The sequence below is a fragment of the Lissotriton vulgaris genome, chromosome 8 (assembly GCF_964263255.1).
Source record: "Lissotriton vulgaris chromosome 8, aLisVul1.2, whole genome shotgun sequence".
Classification (NCBI taxonomy): domain Eukaryota; kingdom Metazoa; phylum Chordata; class Amphibia; order Caudata; family Salamandridae; genus Lissotriton; species Lissotriton vulgaris.
Genome location: NC_141696.1, coordinates 427,994,190 through 428,007,061, shown reverse-complemented (window position 1 = coordinate 428,007,061; position 12,872 = coordinate 427,994,190).

Below are 12,872 nucleotides of genomic sequence, written 5' to 3'. Positions count from 1 at the left end.
GCTCTATTTCTTTTAGGTTGCGCTCATGTTCGTAGGCTAGCTTTTTCTCTTCTAACTCTCTTTGTCTTTGTTTTTCTTCCCGCTCCTCTCGGAGCCTCAAGTGTTCCAATGTTATTTTTTGTTCCGCCAACTTCAGTTCTCCATCCAACCGAAGTCGAGCCAGCTCCAGTTCATGGAGCCTGTTTTTTTCATGTTCCCGGATCTCCTCCGGGGAGAGACCCGATCTTCTTTCTTCCGTCGGAGTGGGGTTTGTTTCCGGTGCCTCGAGGCTTTGGTTTTCGGGTACGGCCGTACCCGTCTCTGCCCAAGATTCCAGGGCCTTTTTGAAATCTTCTTTCGTGCTCAGTCCTGTGGTAGCAATGCCTAGTTCTATGCAGAACTGCTTTAGTTCTCTGTGGTTATAGTCTTCTAATTTCTCCATCTGGAATTTCTCTGTGGTTCCACTCTCTTTTGTGGTCATTGTGGTTGTGTCGTGGGGTGAGTTACTCTCTGTACGATTACGCGTTGGTTCGGATCGCGCCGCTGGCCACCAATGTTAGACGGGGACCTGGAGGGTCGGCCGAGCACAGGGGGAGAGGCCTCCGGTGAGGACCGTCTCCAGCGATCGTACAGACAAGTAACTTCCCCCCCACAAATGGACACCACACAAGGATACGATCTGCACACTTTATATAGGATTCTTGAGGCAAGGATAGCAACGATACAGTGGGGGCAGGACACGAGGATCCTCCCAATTCTAGTCTCTGTAGGGTAAGGGGTAGCGGGACAGTCTTGGGTACCGGTCTGGTACCAGGGCGGCCAGAAGGAGCTCACAATCCTTGAGCCCGGAGGTCTGAAAGGTCGGGCCGCGGCAGCGCCAGCAGGCTAGGATGATGTTCTCGGCAAGGAGGGCCGCGGCAGAGCCAGCAGGCTAGGATGATAGTTCTCAGTGAGGAGGGCCGCGGCAGCGCCAGCAGGCTACGAGGATGACTTCTTTGCAGAGGGGCCGCGGCAGCGCCAGCAGGCAAGAGCGATGGTTCACAAGGATGGGCCGCGGCAGCGCCAGCAGGTCCCGACGAAGATGCACGTTGCAGAGGGCCGCGGCAGCACCAGCAGGCTTCGGAGATGGTTCACAAGGAAAGGCTGCGGCAGCGCCAGCAGTCCGTCAAGGATGAGTTCTTCAAGGTGTCTCTCGACTCCAGGATACAACTGCCTTCCTGCTCTGGAGCTGCCCCGGTTATAGGTCTGGCCTCCTTTGATGTCCGGACCCTCGCGCTTGGAGGTCGGGAGGTCCGGGATGAGGGAGTCCAGACACCCAGCAGGGGGGTGGAGCCAGCGCCCGGGGAGGCCGGGGGCGATCGGCACCTGGCGGGGGAGAGCCATCGACACTCCTCTCTCCCATTGACCTGCCAAGTGGTCTCTTCACCTCCTGGGTGGATGGTGGTGCCTTCATGTCGGGGCCTGGCCAGGCCCAGGGTTGGGGTCGAGCTGAGGCCACGCGGCCTCGTGGTGCAGTGTTCAAGATGGCGGCTGGGCCAGGGCAATGGTGCTGACGGGGGCCCGGGACAGCCGATGCTGGGATGTTCGGGAGCAGGCGTCCCGTTGGGGACGGGTTGCGGGTTGCTTCGGTGGGTTGCAGGGGTGGTTCTTCTGGGGACACCGGGAGAGCCGGCGTTCGGGCCTTCTCATGCGGGGAGGGAGCGGGCCTTTCACGAGGCCTGTCCAACAGTGGTTGTGTGTGGTTGTCTGTGTGTGTGGTTGTGTGTGTGTGTGGTTGGTTGGTTTTGTGTGTGTGTGGTTGTGTGGGTGTGTGGTTGTGTGGGTGGTTGTGGTTGTGTGTGTGTAGTTGTGGTTGTGTGTGGTTGTGGCTGTGTGTGTGGTTGAGTGTGTGTGGTTGTGTGTGTGGTTGTGTGTGTGTGGTTGTGGTTGTGTATGGTAGTATGTGTTTGTGGTTTTGTGTATGTGTGGTTGGTTGGTTGTGTGTGTGTGGTTGTGTTTGTGTGGTTGTGTGTGGTTATGTGTGTGTGGTTGTGTGTGGTTGTCTGTGTGTGTGGTTGTGTGTGTGTGGTTGTGGGTGTGGTTAGGTGTGGTTGTTTGTGTGTGGTTGTGGTTGTGTGTGTGTGGTTGTGTGTGGTTGTCTGTGTGTGTGGTTGTGTGTGTGTGTGTGTGTGGTTGGTTGGTTGTGTGTGTGTGGGTCTGTGGTTGTGTGTGTGGTTGTGGTTGTGTGTGTAGTTGTGGTTGTGTGTGGTTGTGGTTGTGTGTGTGGTTGAGTGTGTGTGGTTGAGTGTGTGTGGTTGTGTGTGTGGTTGTGTGTGTAGTTGTGTGAGTGTATGGTTGTTTGTGTGTGTGTGGTTTTGTGTGTGGGGGTTTGTGTATGTGGGGTTTTGTGTGTGTGGTTGTGTGTGTGGTTGTGGTTGTGTGTGTGGTTGTGGGTGTGGTTGTGGGTGTGGGTGTGGTTGTGTGTGGTTTTGTGTTTGTGTATGGTTGTGTGTGTGTAGTGTCGTGGTTGTGTGTGTGGTTATGGTTGTGTGTGTGGTTGTGTGTGTGGGGTTGTGTGTATGTGTGTGTGTTGTGTGTGTGTGTGGTTGTGTGTGTGTGGTTGTGTGTGTATGGATATGTGTGTGTGGTTGTGTGTGTGTGCGGTTGTGTGTGTAGTTGTGTGTCTGTGTGTGGTTGTGTGTGTGGTTGTGTGTGTGTGGTTGTGTGTGTGGTTGTGTCTGTGTTTGGCTGTGGTTGTGTGTGTGTGGTTGTATGTGTGGTTGTGTGTGTGTGTGTGTGGTTGTGGGTGTGGTTAGGTGTGGTTGTTTGTGTGTGGTTGGGTGTGGTTGTGTGTGTTTTTGTGTGTGTGTGTGGTTTTGTGTATGTGTGGTTGTGTGTGTGATTGTGTGTGGGTGTGGGTATGGTTGTGGTTGTGTGTGGTTGTGGGTGTGGTTGTGGTTGTGTGTGTGGTTGTGTGTGTGGTTGTGTGTGTGGGGTTGTGTGTATGTGTGTGTGTTGTGTGTGTGTGTGGTTGTGTGTGTGTGGTTGTGTGTGTGTATGGATATGTGTGTGTGGTTGTGTGTGTGTGCGGTTGTGTGTGTAGTTGTGTGTCTGTGTGTGGTTGTGTGTGTGGTTGTGTGTGTGTGGTTGTGTGTGTGGTTGTGTCTGTGTTTGGTTGTGGTTGTGTGTGTGTGGTTGTATGTGTGGTTGTGTGTGTGTGTGTGTGGTTGTGGGTGTGGTTAGGTGTGGTTGTTTGTGTGTGGTTGGGTGTGGTTGTGTGTGTTTTTGTGTGTGTGTGTGGTTTTGTGTATGTGTGGTTGTGTGTGTGATTGTGTGTGGGTGTGGGTATGGTTGTGGTTGTGTGTGGTTGTGGGTGTGGTTGTGGTTGTGTGAGTGGTTGTGTGGTTGTGTGTGGGTGCGGTTGTGTGTGTGTTTTGTTGTGTGTGTAGTGTGTGTGTGTGTTGTGTGTACGTGTTTGGTTGTGTGTGTGTGTGTGTTGTGTGTGTGTGTGGATTTGTGTGTGTGGTTGTGTGTGTGTGGTTTTGTGTGTGTGGTTGTGTGGGCAGTTGTGTGAGTGTGTGGTTGTGTGGCTGTGTGTGTGTGGTTGTGTGTTTTGTGTGGTTGTGGTTGGGTGTGTGTAGTTGTGTGTGGTTGTGGTTGTGTGTGTTGTTGTATGTGTGGTTGTGTGTGTGGTAGTGGTAGTGGTTGTGTGTGGTTTTGGTTGTGTGTGTAGTTGTGGTTGTGTGTGGTTGTAGTTGTAGTTGTGCGTGTATGGCTGTGTGTGTGTGGTTGTGTGTGTTTGTGGTTGTATGTGTGTGGTTGTGTGTGTGGTTGTGGGTTGTTGTGGGTGGTTGTGGGTGTGGTTGTGTGTGTGTGGTTGTGCATGTGTGGTTGTGTGTGTGGTTGTGTGTGTGTGGTTGTGTGTGTGTGTGGTTGTGTGTGGTTGTGGGTGTGGTTGTGGTATGGTTGTGGTTGGGTTTTGGTTGTGTGCGGTTGTGTGTATGTGTGGTTGTGAGTCTGTGTTTGTGGTTGTTTGTATGGGTGTGGTTGTGTGTGTGGGTGTAGTTGTGTGTTTAGTGTGTGTTGTGTTTGTGTGTGGTTGTGTGTGTGTTGTGTGTGTGTGCGGTTTTGTGTTTGTGTTTGTGTGTGTGGTTTTGTGTGTGTGCTTTTGAGTGTGTGGTTGTGTGTATGGTTGTGTGTGCGGTTGTGGGTGTGTGTGTGTGTGGTTGTGTGTCTGGGTGTGGTTGTGTGTGGTTGTGTTTGTGGGTGTGGTTGTGTGTGTGGTTGTGTCTGTGTTTGGTTGTGGTTGTGTGTGTTTGTGGTTGTGTGTGTGGTTGTGTGTGTGTGGTTATGTGTGGTTGTGTGTGTGTGGCTGTGGGTGTGGTTAGGTGTGGTTGTTTGTGTGTGGTTGTGGTTGTGTGTGGTTGTGTGTGGTTGTGTCTGTGTGGTTGTCTGTGTGTGGTTGTGGGTGTGTTTGTGTTTATGTGTGTAGTTGTGGGTGTGTGGTGGTGTGTGTGGTTGTAGCTGTGTGTGTAGTTTTGTGTCTGTGTGTGGTTGTGGTTGTGTGTGTGGTTATGTGTGTGGTTGTGTGTGTGTGGTTGTATTTGTGTGGTTGTGTGTGTGTAGTTTTGCGTGTGTGGTTGTGTTTGTGGTTGTGTGTGTGGTTGTGTGTGGGGTTGGTGTTGGAAGGCGGTGACCCCAGGGGTCAAGATGACTCTCCTAACCACCCGGGACCTCCTCTCCCACAATTACTGCCGAGTCTTATCGAGGAGGGAGTCCCCGCCGGGGAGGACTGATCTTACACACTGTCGACACACCACACTTATGAACGGACACCACACCGTGATTCTTTATCAAGAGTGCCTTTATCAAGATTAAAAGTAAGGAGCAATACACAGCGATCGAGGGATCGCGAGAGTCTCGTAACGAGGGATCGGGGAAGCGGGACAGTCTTAGGAGGCCAGCGGGCACACCGCGCACCCTGCGCACAGTTCTCAATCCTCGAACTGGGGCGTACGGGGGGCTGGCGATGGGACTTGCTGTCCTACTCACTTCTGGTTCAAGATGATCGTGAGGGTAGCGTCGATGGTCCAGCCGGACCAGAGAGTTCGTCAAGCCGCGACGAGGTCAGCAGGGCTTGGTCAGGAGTACTCCGTCGTACTCGTACGCAGGTGGAGCCGCGACAGCGTCAGCAGGGCTCGATGGTTCAGGTCTTGTGCTTCGAGAGGGAGCCGCGACAGCGTCAGCAGGGCCCTGATAGTTCAGGTCTTGTGTCTCTAGAGGGAGCCGCGACAGCGTCAGCAGGTCTCCGATGGTTCCGTTCCATAGGTTCAAGGGTGAGCCGCGACGACGTCAGCAGGGCTCAGCGGGTCAGAATCTGTTCTCCTCAAGGTCAGCCGCGATCAGATCAGCAGGGCTTTCTTGTCCAAGATACAACTGGCGACTAGATGGAAGGCAGGCGGGCTTATAGTACTGGAGCTCTTTGATGTCTGGACCCTCAGAGGCAGGAGGCCGGAGGTCCGAGGGCCAGGCGCCCGATGGTCTGGCGGTTGGTTCTTTGATGCTTTGGACCATGCGTCCAGGGGATCCCAGACGCCCATCAAGGCTTGGAGCCAGCTCGCTAGGAGGTCCAAGGTGTGATCGAAACCAGCCCCCAGGGATAGTTCAGAGGTGTGAGGGAAACCAGTTCCTCGGAAGGGGGCCGGAGGTGCGATGGAGGTCTTGGTTTCGGGTACTTGGGGAGTCGTTCACCCCCCGGGCCGATCTGGGCACGTCGGACGCGCATGCTTGGCTGTAGCCAGGAGCGGCCAGGGGCTGCCGAAAGGAAAGAAGGCGGCCGGCCGGCCGGGGTGGCTAAATATGGAGTCCGATGGTCACGTGCATGGGTGCAGGCACGCGGTCTGGGGATCGTCTCCGGTCCGGGGTAGGAGTGTCATGTACAGTTCTGGGTGGACGGGAATCAGCTCCACCCGTAGATCTGGAGCTGCGGAGATCAGCGAGGACCACGCCACGAGGCCGGGTCCAACATGCGTCCCCTCCAGCTGAAAGACGAGGAGAACTACCCATCTCTTGGGGGTTCTCTTCGCTGAGGCGGAAGAAGCGGGACAGGCCGTCGGCGTTGGCGTGGTCGGCACCAGGCCGGTGTTCCACAGTAAAATCCATCCCTTGGAGGGAGATGGACCAGCGTAGCAGTTTAGGGTTCTCTCCTCTCATTTGCATGAGCCACCGGAGAGGACGGTGGTCGGTCTGGACCCGGAAGTGGGTCCCGAACAGGTAGGGCCTCAGTTTCTTCAAGGCCCAGACTACTGCGAAGGCCTCTCGCTTGATGGTGCTCCATCTCTGCTCCCGGGGTAGTAGCCTCCGGCTGATAAAGGCTACCGGATGATCAATCGCCTTGTCGTCCACTTGGGAGAGCACGGCCCGATGCCATGTTCTGAGGCGTCGGTCTGGACCACGAACTCTCGGGAGTAGTCAGGGGCCTGTAGTACTGAAGCGGTGAACATGGCCTGTTTCAATTCTTCGAAGGCCTTCTGACAGGCGGGGGTCCAGATAACCTTTTTGGGGTTGGTTGTCAACTCGGTGAGGGGGCCTACAATACTCCCGTACCCCTTGATGAATCTACGGTAGTACCCTGTGAGCCCTAGGAAAGCCCGCACCTCGGTCTGGGTCGTGGGGGTCTCCAAAGCATTGATTGCGTCTATCTTGGGTTGGAGGGGGGCCACGAGGCTGCTGCCGACCTGGTGCCCTAGGTATACCACTGAGCTTTGTCCTATCTGGCATTTACTAGCTTTAATGGTGAGCCCGGCACGACGCAGGGCGTCCAACACCTCCCAGAGGTGGTGCAGGTGCTCGGGCCAGTGAGCACTGAACACCGCAATGTCGTCTAGGGGGGCTGCACTGAAACTTTCCAACCCGGCCAGGACCTGATTAACCAGTCGCTGGAAGGTGGCGGGGGCGTTTTTCATGCCGAAGGGCATGACTCGGAAGTGGAAATGGCCATCTGGAGTGGAGAAAGCAGACCTTTCTTGGGCCCTCTCCGTGAGGCCAATCTGCCAGTAGCCACTGGTGAGATCGAAGGTACTAAGGTACTGAGCCGACCCTAGGCAGTCAATCAGTTCGTCGGCTCGGAGGATGGGTTGTGCATCGGTTCGGGTGACTGCGTTGAGTCCGCGGTAGTCTACGCAGAACCTCAGCTCAGGAACGGTGCCGGGGGCGGCTGCCTTCGGAACCAGGACCACGGGACTAGCCCATGGGGTGTCGGAGGCTTCCACCACTCCTAGGTCCAACATTTTGTCGATCTAAGCCTTGATGCAGGCTCGGACTCGGTCAGGGACTCGGTAGGCTCTGTGCCGTACCGGAGGGATGTCCCCGGTGTCCACGTCGTGGACGCACCAGCTGGTGACGCCGGGAGTGACGGAAAAGAGGTCCGAGAATTGTCCCAGCAAGTGGCGACATTCTTCACGTTGCAAGGGGGTGAGGGAGGAGGAGAGACTCACTCCCTCTTCTGAGCCATCTTGATCCTTTGCACACAGGAGATCGGGTAGAGGGTCCGTTTCCTCTTCCGCTTCGTCGTCGGTGGCAAGGAGTAACCCCAACTCAGACCGCACAAAATGGGGTTTGAGCCGGTTTACGTGTAACACTTTCAGGGCGTTCCTGGCTGATTTCGTATCAACGATGTAGGTGACCTGGCTCTTGCGCTCTATCACCTTAAAGGGTCCCGTCCACTTGTCCTGCAAGGCACAAGGTTCCACTGGGGACATGACCCAAACCTGTTGGCCTGGTTGAAACTCGACCAGAGTGGCATTCTGGTCGTACCAGCGCTTCATCTCCTCTTGGCTGGCTTCCAGGTTGGCCTCGGCCAGTTCGCGAAACTTCCGCGTCTGGTTCCGGAGGGCCAGGACGTAGGAGAATACGTCGGGGGGTGTGCTCGGGGGGGCTGCCTCCCAGCCTTCCTTGACCAGGCTGCGGGGACCCCGGACGGGGTGCCCATAGAGCAGCTCGAAAGGGCTAAACCCCAAGGATTTCTGGGGTACCTCTCGGTAGGCGAACAGGAGGCAGGGTAGGAGGACGTCCCACTTGCGTCGCAAGGGCTCCTCAAGACCCATGATCATCCCTTTCAGGGTGCAGTTGAACCGCTCAACCAGGCCGTTGCCCTGGGGATGGTAGGGGGTGGTGAACCGGTAGGACACCCCACACTGTTGCCAGAGGGACTTCATATACCGGGATATGAAGTTTGTGCCTCGATCGCTTACCACTTCTCGGGGGAATCCCACCCGGGAGAAGATCCCCATGAGTGCCCGGCCCACGACTGGGGCCGTCACGGTCCGGAGGGGGATGGCTTCGGGGTATCGGGTGGCGTGATCGACCAGAACCAGAATGAACCGGTGGCCTAAGGAGGTCCGGGGGTCCAGAGGTCCGACGATGTCGATCCCCACCCTCTCAAAGGGGGTACTGACAACTGGAAAGGGCTGGAGGGGAGCCTTGCACTTGCCTCCGCTTTTGCCGCTAGCCTGACACGTGGGGCAGGACTTGCAGTGGTGTTCCACATCAGCCCGCATGTGGGGCCAGTAGAAATGGGTCACTAGTCGTTGGAAGGTTTTATCTTGGCCCAGATGCCCTGCCAGGGGCACATCCTGGGTCAGGTTGAGGAGAAGTCCGCGGAAATGTAGGGGTACCACCAGCACACGGGCTGATCCTAGTTCGGCGGTCTTCTGTTCACTGTACAGTAGGCCGTTTTCCCAGTAAAGGTAATGGGAGCCGGACTGGTCTCCAGCGGCCTGGGCTGCGGCCTGTCGGTGGAGCCCCTCTAGGGCAGGGCAGGAGGTCTGCTCTTGGCGGAACTCCTCTCGGGACGGTCCTCCCTCTTGGCGCCACTGGGCCAACTCGGGGAGATCTGCTAGGGCCGGGACTGGTTCGACAGCTGGTCCAAGGGGACCTTCGTCGGATGCGTTCTCTTCGAGGGAGGGCTGGTCGAGGCCCGTAGGGTTCTCGCTGCCCTCGGGGACATCAGGGGCTGAACTGGGGAACTCAGGCTCTTCGTTCTCGGGGTTGGAAATTCTGGTGGTCATGGCTCGGTGCTCACACAGGCCCATTGGGGCAGTCCTAACATGGCTAAATGGGTCCTTTTCTCAACTTCTTTCCACTGGGAACTCTCTAAGTAATTCCCCAGGAGGCAGTCTACAGGCATGTCTGTTCGAACTGCGACCTGCAGATCGCCCGAGACCCCCTCCCACTCAAACGGGACCTGGGCTATTCTGCAGGTGCGGACAGAATTATCAGCTGCTATCACTCTACAGGAGGTGTGGGGGATGATCATGGACTCAGGAACTTGCGTGTATCTAACAGACGTGATGCTGGCTCCTGTGTCTAGAAGGGCTCCTATGCTGTGCCCGTTAACCTTCACTGTTTGGCGGTACTTTTCTGTGTTGTCGGGCAGGTAATCTCCTGGGATCATCTCGCTATTCCCCAGGGAGGCTAAGACCATGGCTGCGGGTTCCCACTCCCCTTGTTCTTCTATCTCTTCCTCTTCTAAGGCTACTGAGGATATCTGTCTAGTGGAGGGCCCAGTGGAAGTGGATTGCAGGGTCAGGGGACACTGGGGGTCACCGGCATAGTGCCCGGGTAGCTGACACTTGAAGCACGTGGAGGTGGGGCGGTGCCCCGGGGGTCCTGCACTCGGGGCGGCTCTCGTCGCGGGAGGAGAGCGCGGGGTCTGATTTCTGGGGGGACTACGCTGAGGCCCTGACTGGGAATTTTGCTGCTTGCCCCGACCTCCCCCACCTCGCTGGCGGGAAGATCCTTGGTCGTTCCGTGGGGGGTCTCTCCCGGGCCCCTTCTGGACTCGGGTGGCCACCCATCGATCGGCTTCCACAGCCAGTTTCCGTGGGTTGGCTAGCTTGCTGTCTAGGAGATGCTGTCTTAGTTCCACAAAGCAATTTGCGGACAAGTGCTCGTAAGCCACTAGGTCGACTAGGCCCTCGAAGGTGGTCACATTGCTGCCCTTGATCCACCCATCCAGGGCCCGGGTGTAGTAGTTCACATAGTCCACCCATGTGGTGCCAGGAATCTTCTTGCACTCCCTAAACCGCTGGCGATACATTTCTGGCGTTAGGCCATAGCGGAATAAGAGAGCGTCTTTCATGTGCGGGTAGGCGTTCATGTGTGCCGTCGGTAAGTCCAGCAGGGTGTCTCTCCCCTCGCAGAGGAAGCGGCTCCATAGGCCGGCCCCCCAGTCCTTCTCCGGGACCCGGTGAGCGGACATGGCCACCTCGTATGCTTTGAAACATTGCTGGATGTCGTCTCCTTTGTGAAATTCCTTTACAACGTCCTTGGGGATATGTACCTTCGTTTCTTTGGGGACCACCTGTTCCCCAAGGCCCGGTGATCCGGTTGCTTCTTTTCTGGCTTTCAATTTGAGTTCTTTTAGGCTGCGCTCGTGCTCGAGCTGCAGTGTCCGTCCTTCATGCTCCCTCTGGAGCTTCTTCTCCTCTAGCTCTCCCTGGAGCCGCAACTGCTCCACTGCCAATTTATTTTCTGCGAGTTTGAGTTCACCCTCTAATTTGAGGCGTGCCAGTTCGAGCTCATGGCTTCGGTCCCGTTCTCGATCGGCCATCTCCTCCGATGACCGCTCTCTCCCGGTTGCTGGGCTCTGGGTCGGTTGCTGGATTCTCTCACCGGTCAATGTACCAGGTTCGGTCTGTGGCCTCCCTCCCTCATCTTCGATCGGGGGAAGAGATGCTCCGGACTCTACCCAAGCGGTCAGCGCTTTCTGGAAATCTTCCTTAGTACTTAGTCCGGTACTCGGGATACTCAACTCTTTGCAGAACTGTTTCTGCTCTCTATGTGTGCAATCTTCCAGGAGGTCCTTGTCGAAGGTTGTCTTTACACCAGATTCTGTAGTCGTCATTGTTGCTCTTTTATTGTGCGTTCGCTGCGTGTGGGTTCAGGTAGTGTGTCAGTGGTACGATTTTTAGACGTAGGTTCGTATCCCGTCGCTGCCACCAGTGTTGGAAGGCGGTGACCCCAGGGGTCAAGATGACTCTCCTAACCACCCGGGACCTCCTCTTCCACAATTACTGCTGAGTCTTATCGAGGGGGGAGTCCCCGCCGAGGAGGACTGATCGTACACACTGTCGACACACCACACTTATGAACGGACACCACACCGTGATTCTTTATCAAGAGTGCCTTTATCAAGATTAAAAGTAAGGAGCAATACACAGCGATCGAGAGATCGCGAAAGTCTCGTAACGAGGGATCCGGGAAGCTGGACAGTCTTAGGAGGCCAGCGGGTACACCGCGCACCCTGCGCACAGTTCTCAATCCTCGAACTGGGGGGTACGGGGGGCTGGCGATGGGACTTGCTGTCCTACTCACTTCTGGTTCAAGATGATCGTGAGGGTAGCGTCGATGGTCCAGCCGGACCAGAGAGTTCGTCAAGCCGCGACGAGGTCAGCAGGGCTTGGTCAGGAGTACTCCGTCGTACTCGTAGGCAGGTGGAGCCGCAACAGCGTCAGCAGGGCTCGATGGTTCAGGTCTTGTGCTTCGAGAGGGAGCCGCGACAGCGTCAGCAGGGCCCCGATAGTTCAGGTCTTGTGTCTCTAGAGGGAGCCGCAACAGCGTCAGCAGGTCTCCGATGGTTCCGTTCCGTAGGTTCGAGGGTGAGCTGCGACGACGTCAGCAGGGCTCAGCGGGTCAGAGTCTGTTCTCCTCAAGGTCAGCCGCGATCAGATCAGCAGGGCTTTCTTGTCCAAGATACAACTGCCGACTAGATGGAAGGCAGGCTGTCTTATAGTACTGGAGCTCTTTGATGTCCGGACCCTCAGAGGCAGGAGGCCGGAGGTCCGAGGGCCAGGCGCCCGATGGTCTGGCGGTTGGTTCTTTGATGCTTTGGACCATGCGTCCAGGGGATCCCAGACGCCCATCAAGGCTTGGAGCCAGCTCGCTAGGAGGTCCAAGGTGTGATCGAAACCAGCCCCCAGGGATAGTTCAGAGGTGTGAGGGAAACCAGTTCCTCGGAAGGGGGCCGGAGGTGCGATGGAGGTCTTGGTTTCGGGTACTTGGGGAGTCGTTCACCCCCCGGGCGGATCTGGGCACGTCGGACGCGCATGCTTGGCTGTAGCCAGGAGCGGCCAGGGGCTGCCGAAAGGAAAGAAGGCGGCCGGCCGGGCGGGGTGGCAAAATATGGAGTCCGATGGTCACGTGCATGGGTGCAGGCACGCGGTCTGGGGATCGTCTCCGGTCCGGGGTAGGAGTGTCATGTACAGTTCTGGGTGGACGGGAATCAGCTCCACCCGTAGATCTGGAGCTGCGGAGATCAGCGAGGACCACGCCACGAGGCCGGGTCCAACAGTTGTATATGTGGTAGTGGCTGTATGTGGTTGTGGTTGTGTGTGTAGTTGTGGCTGTGTGTGGTTGTGGTTGTGTGTGTGTGTGTTTGGTTGGTTGTGTGTGTGTGTTTGGTTGTGGGTGTGTGGTTGTGTGTGTATGTGGTTGTGTGTGTGTGGTTGGTTGGTTGTGTATGTGTATGGTTGTGTGTGTGGTTGTGGTTGTGTGTGTCATTGTGGTTGTGTGTGTGGTTGTTGTTGTGTGTGGTTGTGGTAGTGTGTGTGTATGGTTGAGTGTGTGTGGTTGTGTGTGTGTGTTTTGGTTGTGTGTGTGTGGTTGTGTGTGTGCAGTTGTGTGGTTGTATGGTTGTGTGTGTGTCTGTGGCTTTGTGTGTGTGTGGTTTTGTGTATGTGTGGTTGTGTGTGTGGTTGTGTGTGTGTGTTTGTGTGTGGGTGTGGGTATGGTTGTGGTTGTGTGTGGTTGTGGGTGTAGTTGTGGGAGTGGTTATATGAGTGTTTGTGTGGTTGTGTGTGGGTGTGGTTGTAGATGTGGTTGTGTGTGTGTGTGGTTGTGTGTGTGTGTGTGGT